Source organism: Bos indicus x Bos taurus, chromosome 18, assembly GCF_003369695.1.
Source record: "Bos indicus x Bos taurus breed Angus x Brahman F1 hybrid chromosome 18, Bos_hybrid_MaternalHap_v2.0, whole genome shotgun sequence".
Taxonomy (NCBI): domain Eukaryota; kingdom Metazoa; phylum Chordata; class Mammalia; order Artiodactyla; family Bovidae; genus Bos; species Bos indicus x Bos taurus.
Genome location: NC_040093.1, coordinates 18,010,322 through 18,025,604, shown reverse-complemented (window position 1 = coordinate 18,025,604; position 15,283 = coordinate 18,010,322). Strand labels below are relative to the sequence as shown.

At 48.1% G+C, this 15,283-nt stretch overlaps 1 protein-coding gene across 4 annotated transcripts in view; it reads left to right on the top strand.

Moving 5' to 3' along the window:
- SIPA1L3 (signal induced proliferation associated 1 like 3) overlaps positions 1-15,283 on the top strand; it is a 253,461-nt gene that overhangs the window by 88,641 nt on the left and 149,537 nt on the right. For 3 of the 4 annotated variants that reach the window (XM_027515958.1, XM_027515959.1, XM_027515961.1), the window contains one exon: positions 15,097-15,164. The gene's annotated coding sequence lies outside the window, so the exon portion shown is untranslated. Of the gene's footprint in view, positions 1-11,415; positions 11,438-15,096; positions 15,165-15,283 lie in introns of those variants that run through there. The other variant, XM_027515960.1, reaches the window with a different exon arrangement.

The following is a 15,283-nucleotide window of genomic DNA, read 5'->3' as shown; positions in this document are numbered from 1 at the left end:
ACTTGTCAAAATTAGTATCTCTGGCAGTTTGCTTTCTGCCTGCCCAAGGGCTGTGGAATTACAGGAATTGTGGATCTCATGAGCAGGTAAAATGTAATGTTTGAGTTTGCACTAGGTCAAAAAAAGGGGGGCTGGGGGGATGGACAGCCTTGAAGGAGAAAATATAGGGCATTAATGAGCTCAACTGCGTCTTCTCCCACGTTGCTGGAGGACATGTGAATCATCGCAACCTTTTTAGAAGACAGCCTAAAAAAGAAACCTTATTTATTTTTGAATGAGCAGTCCAGGCACGTGATAAAGCAGTCAAAAGACACAAAAAAACACGTACAGTGAAAATCAAGTCTCCCTCCCCAGTCCTTTGTCACCCAGGTCCCCTCCTGTGAGGACACCCATTTCAGGTATATTCTTCCAGTGACACTCTATACCCCAACAAGCACCTGTTAAACACACAGCTCTATCCTTTGATCTCAGAAGCCATTCTCTAAGCTAACTGTAAAATTCTCCAGAAATAGTCTTTGATGCCTGCGAATCTACCCTGTGGAAAAAATGGCCCCCCGTACAAAAGGTTACTTATTGCAGCATTATTTGTGGTGGCAAAATGAAAAACAAAGCAAAACCCCAGAAGAAAAATGAATGCCCATTTTTCAGGGAATAATTGAGTAAAATATGGCACCTCCACACTGCGGAATATTAGCTGCTAAGAAGAGTGGGTCAGAGCTCTCCTAGTTGATTTAGAGGCAATTCTTTGATGCAGTTAAGGGAAAGCAAGATTTCGAGAATTAGATATGATATGATTCTGCTTATTTAAAATACAGTGAGAAAAATCCGTATGTTGTGTATGGTATTTAAAAACAAAACAAAACATTTGTTAATTTGCCTGCACTGGGTCTTAGTTGTGGCACGTGGGATCTTTAGCTGTGGCATGTGGGACCTAGTTCCCTGACCAGAGATCGGACCCAGGCCCCCTGCACTGGGTGCAGAGTCTTGGCCCCCGGGCCGCCGGGGAAGGCCCTGTGTGTTGTGTTTGAGTGGGGCTATCGCACTCATGCTCTGCCACGTCACACGGCCCAGCGCTCTGTCTTTGGGAGACTTTGCAGTGTCCTCCGTTGTGGTCAAAACAAACTCCACTTGTTGGACAACCCTAGAGGCCCCCTGGGGAGGATATCGAACCCACACGAGGAGAGCCCATGGATTTGGTGCTGGGAAAGGCGCCCCTGGATCTCTGTCAGCATAGGAGGGGCTCCTGTGGCATGTGGTAAGAAGTCACTTCTAAACGACAATGACAGGCTATTTGACCTACTTCCCAGGCACTTGGTAGGATGAAATAAGCAGAGTTTGGTCAACTGTGTGAAGCGTGCAGTGCCACCAAGTCTGCCCCTTAGGAGAATAACCAGGAAGAGTCAGAGAAACACTGAAGTCAAGGCCTCAGGTCCCGGGCCGTGATCCTGGTGAAGCTGCCCAGGGCAGGCGGCACAGGCAACAAGTTACCTCACATCCACCCCCAGCCCACCGTGCCACAGAGCCACATGGTGGGATGCTGCTCACACACCCCCCGCTCAAAGCAGACCAGCCCTGTTGCTGGGGAGAGTGGACCTGGAAGGAAGCCATGGGGAGGACACGTCCCCAAAGGACATTGTGTCTTGCCACCCCGGGGGCTCTGTTTGTGCTGTGGTCTTTGATCGTGCTGGCCCTGGAGTTGTTCTCTGTGAGGCTCTGCTTCCCTCCCCCTTTCCTGCTCCTCGACCCAGAACAAAGATCCATTCCTCCAGGATTCTGGTGTCCCCTCAGGGTGCATGTGGCTGTCAGCGGGTTGGGGACTCATAACCCCAGTGAGTCACAGCTCATCTCCTGCTAGGCTTCCCTGGGCAATTGTTGTTCCGTTGCTAAGCCAAGTCCAATTCTTTTTGACCCTAGGGACTGTAGCCCGCCAGGCTCCTCTGTTCATGGGATTTCCCAGGCAAGAGTCCTGGAGTGGGTTGCCATTTCCTTCTCCAGGGAATCTTCCCGAGCCACAGATTGAACCTCCTGCATTGGCAGGTGGATTCTTTACCACTGAGCTACCAGGGAAGCCCTCACTTGCAGTGGCTGTTCTCAATTGAAGCCTCCTCGCTCAGCAGACCACTTTTTATCTACAGTGCTTTCTCCCTGCTCTTGACTGTGTTCCTTACGCTTCCATCACCACCAAAAAGAAAGAGAATGCTTCCTGTTGCTGGGTCAGCATCTCTTCCTCTGTTTCATCTCCTACTGGTCGTTCATCAGAAGTGAGGGCTCACTGCTCACTGGCTGATCTGTTCACCCCCTCAGAGAAGGAAGGACCCGATTGTTGCTGACTCTGTCTTTATCTTACTCAGGTGGGTAGAGTGGGTATATGTGTATGTGTGTATATACACACACTATAATGTAGTATAGTATGATATATATCATACTATAAAGAGTATTCTCAGGTTTCTGATTTGGGTAGTTGATGGTATCTTGTGGACCACTGTCCACCAGTGGATGGCAGAGAAGCTGGTACAGGTAAGGATATTATATGGAGAGAGAGACTGAGAGAATATATATTTGATCGTACACACATATACATATGGAGAGAGAGAATTCATATCGTTATTGAAAATACAAAAATATGCCCTACAAAAAATCAGGCAGCGACTGTTCATTTATTGAATTCATTTAACAGGCATTTGCTGATCTGCTCTTCTTGTGCTGTGCACAATTGGAATCTGGCAGAAAACCACTTTGGAAAAACTCATGAGACCGTGTAAAGATCACTCTCGAATCTTCCTTTTCCACCTCACCCCACCACCCCCTTCACGGCCAGGCCCTCATCAGGACTTCTCTGTCCGTGACCTGAAACAGATCATCACCAACCTTCTCTTCCATCCCGCCGCCCTCGCCCTGCTCCCAGCCACCAACATCCATCCTTGGGCGTGACAGCGGCCACTTTACCCTTCTCCCTGCTTCTCTTTAACCCTGGCAGTCTCTATGCAACAACCAGAGGGGTCTTTCAAATGTCAGCCAGAGCACACCATCCTCCTCCTCCTGGTTAGACTTAGAATAAAGAGCATATGGCTGGCTGGGGCTCACACAGCCCTCGAGCTTCTGCCTCATCTCCCAGCACCCCCTCCCTCCCTCACCACAGTGATCTGGGCAAGAGGGCCTCCTCTGAGTGTCTTCAACAAATTCCTCCATCTCCTGGAATATTCTTTTTCTTTCTTTTTTTTTTTTTTTAGCTTTCATTAGAGACTTTATTACCAAACTGGTAATTCAATCTGAGTAGCCCTTTGAGTGTCTTCTAATTGAGATATAATTCACATACCAGGCTTCCCTGATAGCTCAGTTGGTAAAGAATCCGCCTGCAATGTAGGAGACCCTGGTTTGATTCCTGGGTCCAGAACATTCCCTGGAGAAGGGATAGGCTACCCTCTCCAGTATTCTTGGGCTTCCCTTGTGGCTCAGCTGGTAAAGAATCCACCTGCAATGTGGGAGACTTGGGTTCAGTCCCTGGGTTGGGAAGATCCCCTGGAGAAGGGAAAGGCTACCCACTCCAGTATTCTGGCCTGGAAAATTCCATGGACTGTATAGTCAATAGGGTCGCAAAGAGTCAGACATGACTGACTTTTCTTCTTTCACATACCATAAAGTTCACCCTTTTAAAGCATGGTTCACAAGCATGGTTCAGTGGTTTTTAGTGTGTTCACAGGATTGTGCGACCATCACCAGTGTCTAATTCCAGGATGTTTTCATCCGCACAGGAAACACCCTGTACCCATTAGCAGTTACTCCCCTTCCGTGTCCCCCACCTCCCAGCCCCTGGCAACCACTGATCTACTTTCTGTCTCTGGATTGTCCTATTCTGGGCATTTCATATAAATGGAATCTCCTGATATGAGGTGGTCTTTTGTGATTAGCCTCTTTCACTTAGCATCATGTTTTCAGTGTTCATCTATGTTATATACACGAATCAGTCCTATAGTCTCTTTACAACTGAGTAATATTCCACTGTATGGATGTATCATGTGTTATTTATCCAGTCCTCATTTGATGGGTGTTCTGGGATATTCTTACTCCCATTCTTCACATGGCTTCCTTCTCCTTTCTCTTCAGTTTCGTGCTGAAACTCACTCAGGTTTCCTGCATCGTACTTCTTATGGTTTGCACTTGTGTATATATTTGTTCCCCTGTTTGTTTATCTTCTGTCCTCTGTTCCGGACTGTGAGTTCTGTAAGGGTGGGGACCCTGTCTGCTTTTTTTTTGGCTGCAGGGTCTTCACTGCTGCTCATGCAGGCTTTCTCTTGTTGCAGCGAGTGGGGGCTACTCTCTGGTTGCAATGCACAGGCTTCTCATAGTGATGGCTTCTCTTGTTGCAGGGGACAGGCTCAGTGGTTGTGGCTCATGGGCTTAGTTGCCCTGTGGCATGTGGAATCTTCCCAGACCAGGGATTGAACCCGTTTCCCCAGCATTGGCAGGTGGATTCTTAACCCCTGGAGCAACAGGGAAGTCCCGACTCTTATCTGCTTTTGTTCACCCTGCCTCACTCAGTGCCCAGAATAGGGTAGTGCGTAGTAGTTGCTGGATGAATGACTCAGTATCTCTCATCCAGGTCTCACTTTACATCCTCTTAGGGCAAAATGATTGTAATTCCTTTCTGTGGGAAATCCTATATGTAGCATTCTACTTACTGTACCTAGCTCTCTACTCTAAATAGTGGCGGGTTGCTGGAAGGATTCCTCTGGTGTAGAACACTGTCCCATCTGCTGTGTAAGGCCACAGTGTCATTGGAAACTGCATGTGGCTGCCAGTAGCAGAGATGAGAAGTAACAGTTACAATTTAGTAACATTGTAAACTCAATGGCAGGTGGTTTCTCTTGTGAGTAAAATGTCCTGAGATCTGCAATCTGGAGCTGGGCTGGCAGCTTCATAGTCCTTGGGTAAATCAAGATACTTCTATCCTTTTGCTTAACCATCCCTGGCACAAAACTTTCATCCTTAAAGTGGCTTCATGGTCCACTGTGACTGCTGGAGTCAAGCCAGTGAGTCTGTAATCCGGGTGGGAATCGGGGCAGGGCATGGGGCACAAGTGTGTGTGTGTTAGTTGCTCAGTCGTGTCCAACTCTTTGCAACCCCACAGACTGTAGCCCACCAGGCTTCTCTGTCCATGGAGTTCTTCAGGCAAGAACACTGGAGTGGATTGCCATGCCCTTCTCCAGAAGAACTTCCCAACCCAGGGATTGAACCCTAGTCTCCTGCATCTCAGGCAGATTCTCTACCGTTTGAGCTACAAAGAAGTCCACAAGAGTATAGTCCAGCTCTTTGTTCCTGGTGAGGAATTTTCCTTGAAGTCCCGTAACAACATCTCCCTACCTTTTGCTGACCACCCCTAGCTGCAGGTCATCTTACACACTAGCAAAGTATTGCTCAAAATTTTCCAAGCTAGGCTTCAACAGTACATGAATCGAGAACTTCCAGAAGTTCAAGCTGGATTTAGAAAAGGCAGAGGAGATAAAATTTCCAACATCCACTGGATCATAGAAAAAGCAAGAGACTTCCAGAAAAACATCTACTCTTGCTTCATTGACTATGCTAAAGCCTTTGACTGTGTGGATCACAACAAACTGTGGAAAATTCTTGAAGAGATGGGAATACCAAACCACCTTACCTGCCTCCTGAGAAATCTCTATGCAGGTCAAGAGGCAACAGTTAGAACTGGATATGGAACAACAGACTTGTTTCAAGTTGGGAAAAGAGTACATCAAGGCTGTATATTGTCACCCTGCTTATTTAATTTATATGCAGAGTACATCATGCAAAATTCCAGACTGGATGAAGCACAAGCTGGAATCAAGATTGCCAGGAAAAATATCAGTAACCTCAGATACGCAGATGACACCACCCTTATGGCAGGAAGCAAAGAGGAGTTAAAGAGCCTCTTGATAAAAGTGACAGAGGAGAGTGAAAAAGCTGGCTTAAAACTCAACATTCAAAAAACGAAGATTATGGCATCCAGTCCTATCATTTCAAGGCAAATAGATGGGGAAACAATGGAAACAGTGAGAGACTTTATTTTCTTGCACTCTAAAACTACTGCAGAAGGTGACTGCAGCCATGAAATTAAAAGATACTTGCTCCTTGGAAGGAAAGCTATGACAAACCTAGATAGCATATTAAAAAGCAGAGACCTTACTTTGCCAACAAAGGTCCATCTAATTAAAGCTATGGTTTTTCCAGTAGTCTTGTATGGATGTGAAATTTGGACCTTAAAGAAAGCTGAGTGCTGAAGAATTCATGCTTTTGAACTGTAGTGTTGGCAGAGATGCTTGAGAGTCCCTTGGACTGCAAGGAGATACAATCAGTCCATCCTAAAGGACATCAGTCCTGAATATTGATTGGAAGGATGGATGCTGAAGCTGAAACTCCAATACTTTGGCCACCTGATGCGAAGAGCTGACTCATTGGAAAAGACCCTGATGCTGGGAAAGATTGAAGGCAGGAGGAGAAGGGGATGACAGAGGATGGGATGGTTGGATGGCATCACTGACTTGGTGGACATGAGTTTGAGCAAGCTTTGGGAGTTGGTGAATGACAGGGAAACCTGGCATGCTGCAGTCCATGGGGTTGTAAAGAGTTGGACACGACTGAGTGACCAAACTGAACTGAGCTTTGGGGGAGCTTGGGAGATGTAGTCTTTGCTGAGCATCCCGAGAAGAAAGGGAAGAATGGCTACTAGCTGGATAGCTAGCACCAGAAGGTCCATTTCCTGACCCTGGGTCCTGGCAGCCAACTTCTGCCCATTGGCCTGAGCCTTCAAGCCTTCTCCTTCCCTAAATGGCCAGAATCAAAGGAGTGCTTTTCTTTCTGATTGACCAGAGAGGGAGATTTTGAAGCCTCTCAAGGGCCTTTAGTCTGAAAAACTGACCATGTCACCAGCATTAAAAATTATGGTATCACACCTTTTTGAACATTTAGTACATGATCAGTTCTGCTCTAAACATTTTTCATGAAGTAATTTACTTCATGGGGCTTCCCAGGTGGCTCATTGATAAAGAATCCACCTTCCAGTGCAGGAGACACAGATTCGATCCCTGGTCCAGGAAGATGCCTTAGAGAAGGAAATGGCAATCCACTCCAGTATTCTTGCCTGGAGAATCCTATGGACAGAGGAGCCTGGTGAGCTACAGTCCATGGGGTCTCAAAGAGTCAGACACAACTGAGCAACTGAAAAACAACAACAACAATTTACTTTATCCTCATCTCCACCTTACAGATGGGGAGACTGAGACACGGAGAGGTTAAATAATCCTAGACCTTCTCGCTGTTAATATTTCTTTTTCATTCTTCCCTTTCAGTGTATACAATGAACAAGAGGATTAAAAAATAAAGCCTGACCTATTTTGGGAGATTGACCAGTGTTCGGTCTCCCATCTGATGAGCTGAATTCCAGAGAGTGCTTTGTGGAAAAGCACTCGGCAGTCGAAACCACATTGACAGGCTGTTTTCATAGGAGTGCAGGAAGGGGCTTAACTCTTGGCACGTCCAGCAAATGCCTACTGACAGGAGGAAAAAGGATCCACAAGCTCTGCAGGATTTCCCCAGCCCATGAGCCTGCAGCCAGTAGACCTCAAAGCATTTCTGCCAGTGGGCGGGGCGTGGCCTTTGAAACCATGGCCTCTGCGGCAGCTCTTAGGGTCCATGGGGAGAAGGAAGGCCCTCTCCAGTTCAGATCCTTTGAGAATTACTTCAGGCACCAGGTCATCTTTCTGGATGCCTGTGATCTGGGAGGTAGTGAAGGACAGGGAAGCCTGGCGTGTTGCAGTCCACGGGGTCACAGAGTTGGACACGACTGAGTGACTGAACAACAGTAATGATCAGCCATGCTTGATGGAAATCTCTGATTCTCAGAGTTCACCTCTGAATTGGGACTTTTTGAGACAGTTTCAGTCTCCTGTTAGTGGCTCTTTACAAACTCTGGTTAGTGGTGTGATGGTGCACTGTGATGGAGCAGGTGTTCCGGTCGGGAGTGTGTTGGGCTGCAAGTATCAGACAACACAGGTGGCATCGTCACTTCAACACTGGAGGTGGTTCGTGTCTTATAACACCTATAGGGAGAGGATGTGACTCAGTAACTTGGCAGAGCGAATGCCAGTGCTGTGCCCCACAGTGGCCGCAAGATGGCCGCTGCCCCCACCCTCCCCACGGGGCTGGGGCACCCTGAGAGTTCAGTCCTTTCCTTCTGGCAGAGTAGTGTTCTGGAGACAAGAGGGAGCCTCTCAAATCCAAGTATCACAAAGGCAGACTGGTGAAGGGGCAGAGGGTCATGTCGGTGAGCCTCATTCTTTTCATGAGGAGAGCAAACACCTTCCCAGATGCCCTGACTGAGAAAGTTCGCTTACCCCAGTGTGGAGATATGATTCTGCTTTATCTTCTAGACTCACCTGTAATTTCCTTTTGTGTTTAGGTCTTGGATCCATCTGAAAATGATGTCTGAATGTGGAATGAGATTGGGTTCAGGCCTGAGCCTTTTCTGTTAACTCTATGTTTGGGAAGTGGCATGGTTGGTGGTTCTGGCACCAGACCCACTGGGTTCGAATTCTGCCCTGCTGCACCACCTCCTTGGTTGTGTGACCTTGGGCAAGCTACCCCTCTGCATCAGTTTCCTGAGCTGTTAAAAACGGGGATGCTGGTAGACCCACCTTCACAGGCTTGTTATGATGGTTAAATGTTGATAGTTGACTTGAAAACAGTTCTGGCATGTAACAAAAATTAAACCCTTACCCTTCAAGCCAGAATGAGAATTCACAAGGTCTCGTGGGTCTGGGGACTTGGCAGGGAATCTCAGACCCCCAGTCAGTGGGGAAAGTCAGTGAGGTCACTGTCTCTTTCTCTTTGCAAGAAATGGCCAGACTGTTCTCTGAAGATGACTGTTGCAACATACGCTCCCACCTGCAGAGACTTCCCCTAATTCCATAACTTCAGTACATTTGATGGTGTTAGACTCTGACTTCTTAGCCAGTCTGCTGTGCATAAGATGGTCACTCATGGACGCTTTACCTGAGCAGTTTTTCTGTAGAGGTATGTCATGTGCCACTCAACCAGAAGTTACTTGGGCTAGGCTGGAGGCAGGACAACCATGAGACGGTTCCCCCCACCCCACCCCACCCCTGGCACAGTGAAGACCTCAGTTCCATGCTCAGAGCCCAAAACCAAGATGCTTCTCTGGGACAGGGTTGGGGAGGGTGGAGGCTGAGGAGAGGACAGAAGATGAAGCTGCAAGATCCTCGTAGTGAGGGTTCCAGCCTTGGTCATGATTGTGGACTGAATCAGTGAAAGAACCAGTGGTGAATCGTTAGTGTGTGTTATTAATAGAATATAGGTCGTAAGAGAAAACATGATTAATTACAAGAGGATCCCAGTGGCTGTCATACAAGATAGCAGTTAAGGGCCTGGATTTTCCCACGGCAAAGTCTTTTCTTCCCATAGCAGCCTTTCTTTGTTGGCAGGTGGGTAGAGGCAGTTCAGTGAATGGAGATTTTCCAAAATTGCTGTTTCAGGGACAGGGTGGGGATGGGTATAATGGGAATCTTCTCTAAATGAAGGGTGATTGGACCACTTTAGTAGTAGGTGAGTAGGTCCCTCATGCCCCCAGTGTGAAGCTCTGGTAAAGTCTAAAAAGGAGAACACAGCTTGTAGCAGAAGGCCCCTCCTGGGCCTGGTTCTCCTTCACCTCAAATTGAAATGCCTAGGCCAGCCACTTACAGACCTGTCTGCCGCAATGACCACCTGGTCAGGGGGCTGCCTAGAGGTTGGATGAACACTGGCCAGGATGTGTGTCTTGTTCAGTAAAAGACAGAAAACTGCCATCTCTGGGCACAGGGAGAGACAGGAGCTGGTAGGACCTCGTCCCAGCCTTTGGGGCTGCTGATCCTGCCCACTGGGAAAATGGGTGCCAGCACCAGTCACAGGCTCTCACCCGTCAGATTAGCCACCCCTTTACCCAGGTGGCACTAGTGGTAAAGAACTGACCTGCCAGTGCAGGAGATGCGGGTTCGATCCCTGGGCCAGGAGGATCCCCTGGAGTAGGAAGTGGCAACCTTCTCCAGTATTCTTGTCTGGGAAATTCCATGGACAGAGGAGCCTGGTGGGGTACAGTCCATGGAGTTGCAAAGAGTTGGACATGACTGAGCGCGCACGCACACACAGACTTCTTTACTTGGTCTTTGTGAGGAGGTGTGAGTGGATGACTTTTTCCATATGAGTTGAGGTAGAAACTGAAGGGAAGAAGTGCAGGGACAGAAAGACCCAGGTGCATAGGCTGCTCTGGGGTCAGGAGAGCAGCGCCCAGGCTGGCTGGCCTTGCAGAAGCACCTTGCCTGGAGCCATGGCTATAAAGCCGGCTTCACAGGATTTCAGCGAGGATCAAAGCCAAGATCATTAACATGTAAACACCATGAAATGTGATATAAGAGATTGGTTTTCAGGATGTTGATTGTGGAGTAATGGAACTTTTGTCAGATACTTCCCTGAGAGCCCATTTTTAAAAACAGAAAAAAGTAGAGCTGCTGTAGGGGAATGGGGGTACGGAGGGACCCTGCTGTCTCCCTAAGGACCATACTCAGGGGAGTTCAGGGTGAAACCTCCTGGGGCTCTGAGGAGGCTCTGCCCCCAACTGGCCCTGAGTCCCAAGCAAGACATCTCAGCATCCTGAACCTCAGTTTCCTTATCCATTAAGTGGGCAGATCAGACTAGCTTGAAGAGTTCTTCACCCGGTTCCTATGAACAGAGGTTTCAGAGATCTTTGGCATCCCCAAGACAGTTTGGGGGGTGGAGGCAGGGAGGGGGCATTCCTAGAGAGACATGACATAGTTTTGTTTTGTCAACTCCTTGGAAGGATTATGTTCATTGGAACACGAAGGAGCACTGTTTCGATTTCTGAGGTCCCTTCCAGTTCTAACAGTTATTTCTGTTGTAAATGATAGAGTGAATCCTCCCAACTCCAAGTGGCTTAAACTGCAAAGGGGGAATTCATGGCTTTGGGACTTGAAAATCTCAGAGCTGGTCTGACCTGAGTCCGCAGTCAAGGATTCTTGTCAGGAATCCACCCTACTCCACTTCTGGATTCTGCCTCTTTCGGCTTTGACTTTATTCTCCGGTGACCATCCCCTCCCCCAGGGGCCAGAGAAAAACCCTCAACAGCCCCTACCTTCCACCCATTTCTTCCTGCCAGTAATCCAGCAAAATGTCCGGGGTCGACTGTGATTGGCTTTGCCTGGATCACGTGTCTCTCCCAAGAGCCAATCGCTGTGGCTGAGGGGAGGAGTCATCAGACTTGGAGGCAGGCCAGGATGCCCTCTCACCCCCAGGTTCTCTCATCCTGGCTTTTGTTTCTTGGTATAAACCCTAGGAAGCAAGGTGCGCAGCCCTGTGACTGTAACCTCTGTGACAGGTGAGCCAGGGCTGTTGCTCTGGTGGGTGCTGGAATTACTTAAGCAACTCCAGTGGGGGTCCTTCCTTCCCAGGTGGTGTAAGAGGGGCTCTGGGCTGTCTGGGGTCCTGGCTGAACTCCTGGTGCTAAACCCTGCCTTTGCTGCATTTCCACACCCCTTGGGCATCTTCCTTTCTGCTGCGGCCCCTCCTGTGTATCAGGGACCCCAGACTGATGGACATCACAGCTTCCTCCATTTGACAGGAAATAGATTCCCAGCTCAGAGAGACGTGGCACCACTGCACGTCACTGCTGATGTGTCTTTAAAGAGCCATGAGCATCACTCTAGAGAAAGAAAGGCGGGAAATGAGTGGCAGAAAAGCAATTTCCGATGTAGTTAAAAAGGCACTGATTACAATTTTACAGGCAGGGGCTTCCTGATCATCCCAAGAATTTTTTTAATGGAAAGCCTGGTGATAAAGGAAGGTGTTCTAGGTGCTTCTGGTTCCCTCCTGCCCTTCCAAGCATGTTGAAAATCAAAATCATTAGTATTTCATAGACCAGCTTTAGGGACTGCAACCACCCAAGAGATTATTTCTGAGTTTTTACAGAGTGTGTGTTTTTCTGTATTTGATGATTCTATGTATAGTAGCTGTTTCTAATTTTATTTTGTGCTTTCTGAAGTGTCTTGGTAGTGAGCTGTGGGAATTGTCAAGAACTGTACTCACGCCTTCCCTTCTGTGTCAGTTGAGAGTCATTCGGTTGTGTGAACAAGTAGAAATTCAGGTCAGCCTGCTTACATATGAGAGGAAATGTTTGAACTTGCAGTCTGGGACATTCTGTGTGTAACGACCTCAGGGTTGCTGGGACCCCGTTTCCTTCCATCTCCTGGCTCTGCAGTCCTCTGTTGGTTTTATTGTCAGATGGGCTCTGGGGCAGCTCCAGGTATATATCCAACCAGCTTAGCAGCCCTGGGGATTTTCCTGTTATCCCAGCTCACGTCCTGAGACTCATCTGTGGACCTGATCAGCTGGCTTTGGTGCCAGGGTCACCTTGAGCCATCCCTGAGGTTAGGGCTCTGGAAGAGGGGGTGCAGTGACTTAATTGGCCAGGCCTATGTTTTTATGACACCATTCCCTTCTCTACCAACCTATGGGTGGGGTCATCCTCACAAGAATCCCATGGGCTGGGTGAGAAAGATGAGGTTCTGAGGGCTGACCTGGAAAGGGGAAGTGGGTACAGGATGGACCAAAACCGCTCAGTGCCCAGGACCGCTTCCCGTATGAAACTAACACAGATATGGATCCGCCCCACATCCCCCCGCTGTTACCTTCCCTTAACACCTACTCCACCTTTACCCTATCTCAGGACTAGCACAGGCTCCTTAGTCTTGGGTTCATGGATCCTTGAAGAATCCTTGGATACAATTTAGAGGATCATGAAGTTGGCTGGGGGAAAATTTACATGTTTATTTTCTCTACCATCTAACTGAAATAATTTCCATTCCTTCTGAACAAAAGCCACAAGCCACATTGTATTCGCTACACCCATGACTTTGTCGCACTCGAAAACTCCAAAGTATTTCCATATCACATTACTGTTGCGGATATTGCAAGTTATCATTTACACTCATCTCTTCCTAAATGACTGTAGTTCCTGGACCCACTGCTAAGATCTCGAGATTTAAAGCATTCACTGTTGCTGTTGTTCATTTGCTCAGTCACGTCCAACTCTTTGCAACCCCATGGACTGCAGCACGCCAGGCTTCCCTGTCCTTCACTGTCTCCTGAAGTTTGCTCAAATTCATGTCCACTGAGTCAGTGATGCCTTCCAACCATCTCATCTTCTGTCACCCCCCTTCTCTTGCCCTCAGTCTTTTCCAACATCAGGGTCTTTTCCATGAGTTGGCTTTTCACATCAGGTGGCCAAAGTATTGGAGCTTCAGCTTCAGCATCAGTCCTTCCAATGAATATTCAGGGTTGATTTCCTTTAGGAGTGACTGGTTTGATCTCCTTGTTGTCCAAGGGACTCTCAAGAGTCTTCTCCAGCACTACAACTTGAAAGCATCAATTCTTAGGTGCTCAGCCTTCTTTATGGTCCAGCTGTCAGTGGAAAAACCATAACTTTGTACAGACCTTTGTCGGCAAAGTGATGTCTCTGCCTTTTAATACACTGTCTGGGTTTGTCAAAAGCATTCATAAAGAAGCACAAAGATGACTGTATCTCAGAATAGGTTTTGTGTTACAGATATTTCTGAATATAACTTATTTCCTTTGTAACCTTGTGTATTGTATTTTGTACGCTTGAGCATGTGATTCTAAGAAAGAACCCACACCCTTCTTCACCAGGCTGCTAACAAGGGTCCCTGGCCTGAGAAAGGGTAAGAACTAAGAACTCCTTTTGGCTTCACCAGCATCCCTAAGGGCAAGATTATTGAAACTGTCCTAATCCTCAGGCTCTGGAAAGTAGGCCAGCTACTTGCTAGGTTTCCTTCCTCTGAGGCTCGCTGGAGGGTCTGGCTGGCGTGTGAGGTCGGCCTTGGTGTGTGGGTGGCATGTGGACATGGCCGCATTGGGGAAGGATGGGGAGAGTCCTTGCCAGCCTGCAGTTGGCCCTCTCCTCGTTGATCACCGTGACCACGTGGCCTGGCCAGGTGGTCAGGAATAGGCTGTGAGCAAGTGTGAGGGACCAGGCTGCCTGGGTTCATCCTCCCTATAGTGTACTTTTGACTGGCTGGGCAGCCTCAGTTAGTGGGCCCATCGCCCACTGTGTGCCTCAGTTCTCTCATCTGTAATATGGACGCAATCATGTTTTGCATTTCTTAGGCTTATCGGGCGGGGGTTCTGCCTGGACGAAGCCTGCACGTTCTGCCTGTGAATGAGAGTCACCATTTAGGGTCTGGAAGGTTCTGGGTTGTCCTCTAGATCTCATCTCCCTGCCTTCGTGCCTGGCCTCAACTGAAATGTAATGGTGAACCATGCAGACAGTGGCTTCTCAACCCAGGGACATTCATTCATCCATGAAATATCCACTCAAAAATGCACAACCATACTAAATAGTCAAAAACGTAAATTAGTAATACAGAGTTACAAGTCAGGACAAGAGCTTTTTCTCCACCACTCCTCTGCTCACAGTTGTTTGAAGGAGATGTCATTATAATGGGCTTTCATCTGTACTCCTGACACCTCCCTGCCCTCATCTCCTACACGCACTCTGCTTCTGCTGCTCCTGAACAACCTCCCCACCCCCGACCCCAACACACACACGCTCACGTGCGCACACACACTCCTGCCTCAGGTCACATGCACCAGCCATCCCTGTGCCTGGAAGGCTCTTCCCAGATGCTCACACAGCTCATGGTTTCCTGTGTTCAGGTCTTCGTCCTCAGGCCTCCTCTGACCCCTTAAGAAAAGCAGCAGCTCCCTCAGTCTTAGGCACCTGCCACTTTCTGGCTGCAAACTGTATTTGTTCAGTGTCTCCTTTCCCTGCTGCAGTGTCTGTTCACCGTGGGCAGCGACCTGGTCCTGGTCACTGGCGTACCCTTGGTGCCTGGCATGCCGCACGCGTTCAGTACTCATTGAGGGAGTGACTTCGTGAATAACGGGTGGGTACTACGGTAGGAAGGCTCATATTGGCCAAAGACGTTACCTTGTGTTTTTGTTTTTGTTTTTTCTCCATAGATGCACAGTCTTTGACCTCAGCTCTCCTGGGACCCATAAGGAGCACTAGTGTCCAGAACGTACCAAGGGTGAGTACTAAGGTTTGTTTGACTTTGGTTTGCTTAAGCTTTACAACTCGTGCATGTAAGTCCCTTTATTATTCTTTGCTTGTTTTTGAGTTTGTTTGTTTTTTCCTTTTTATTATTTT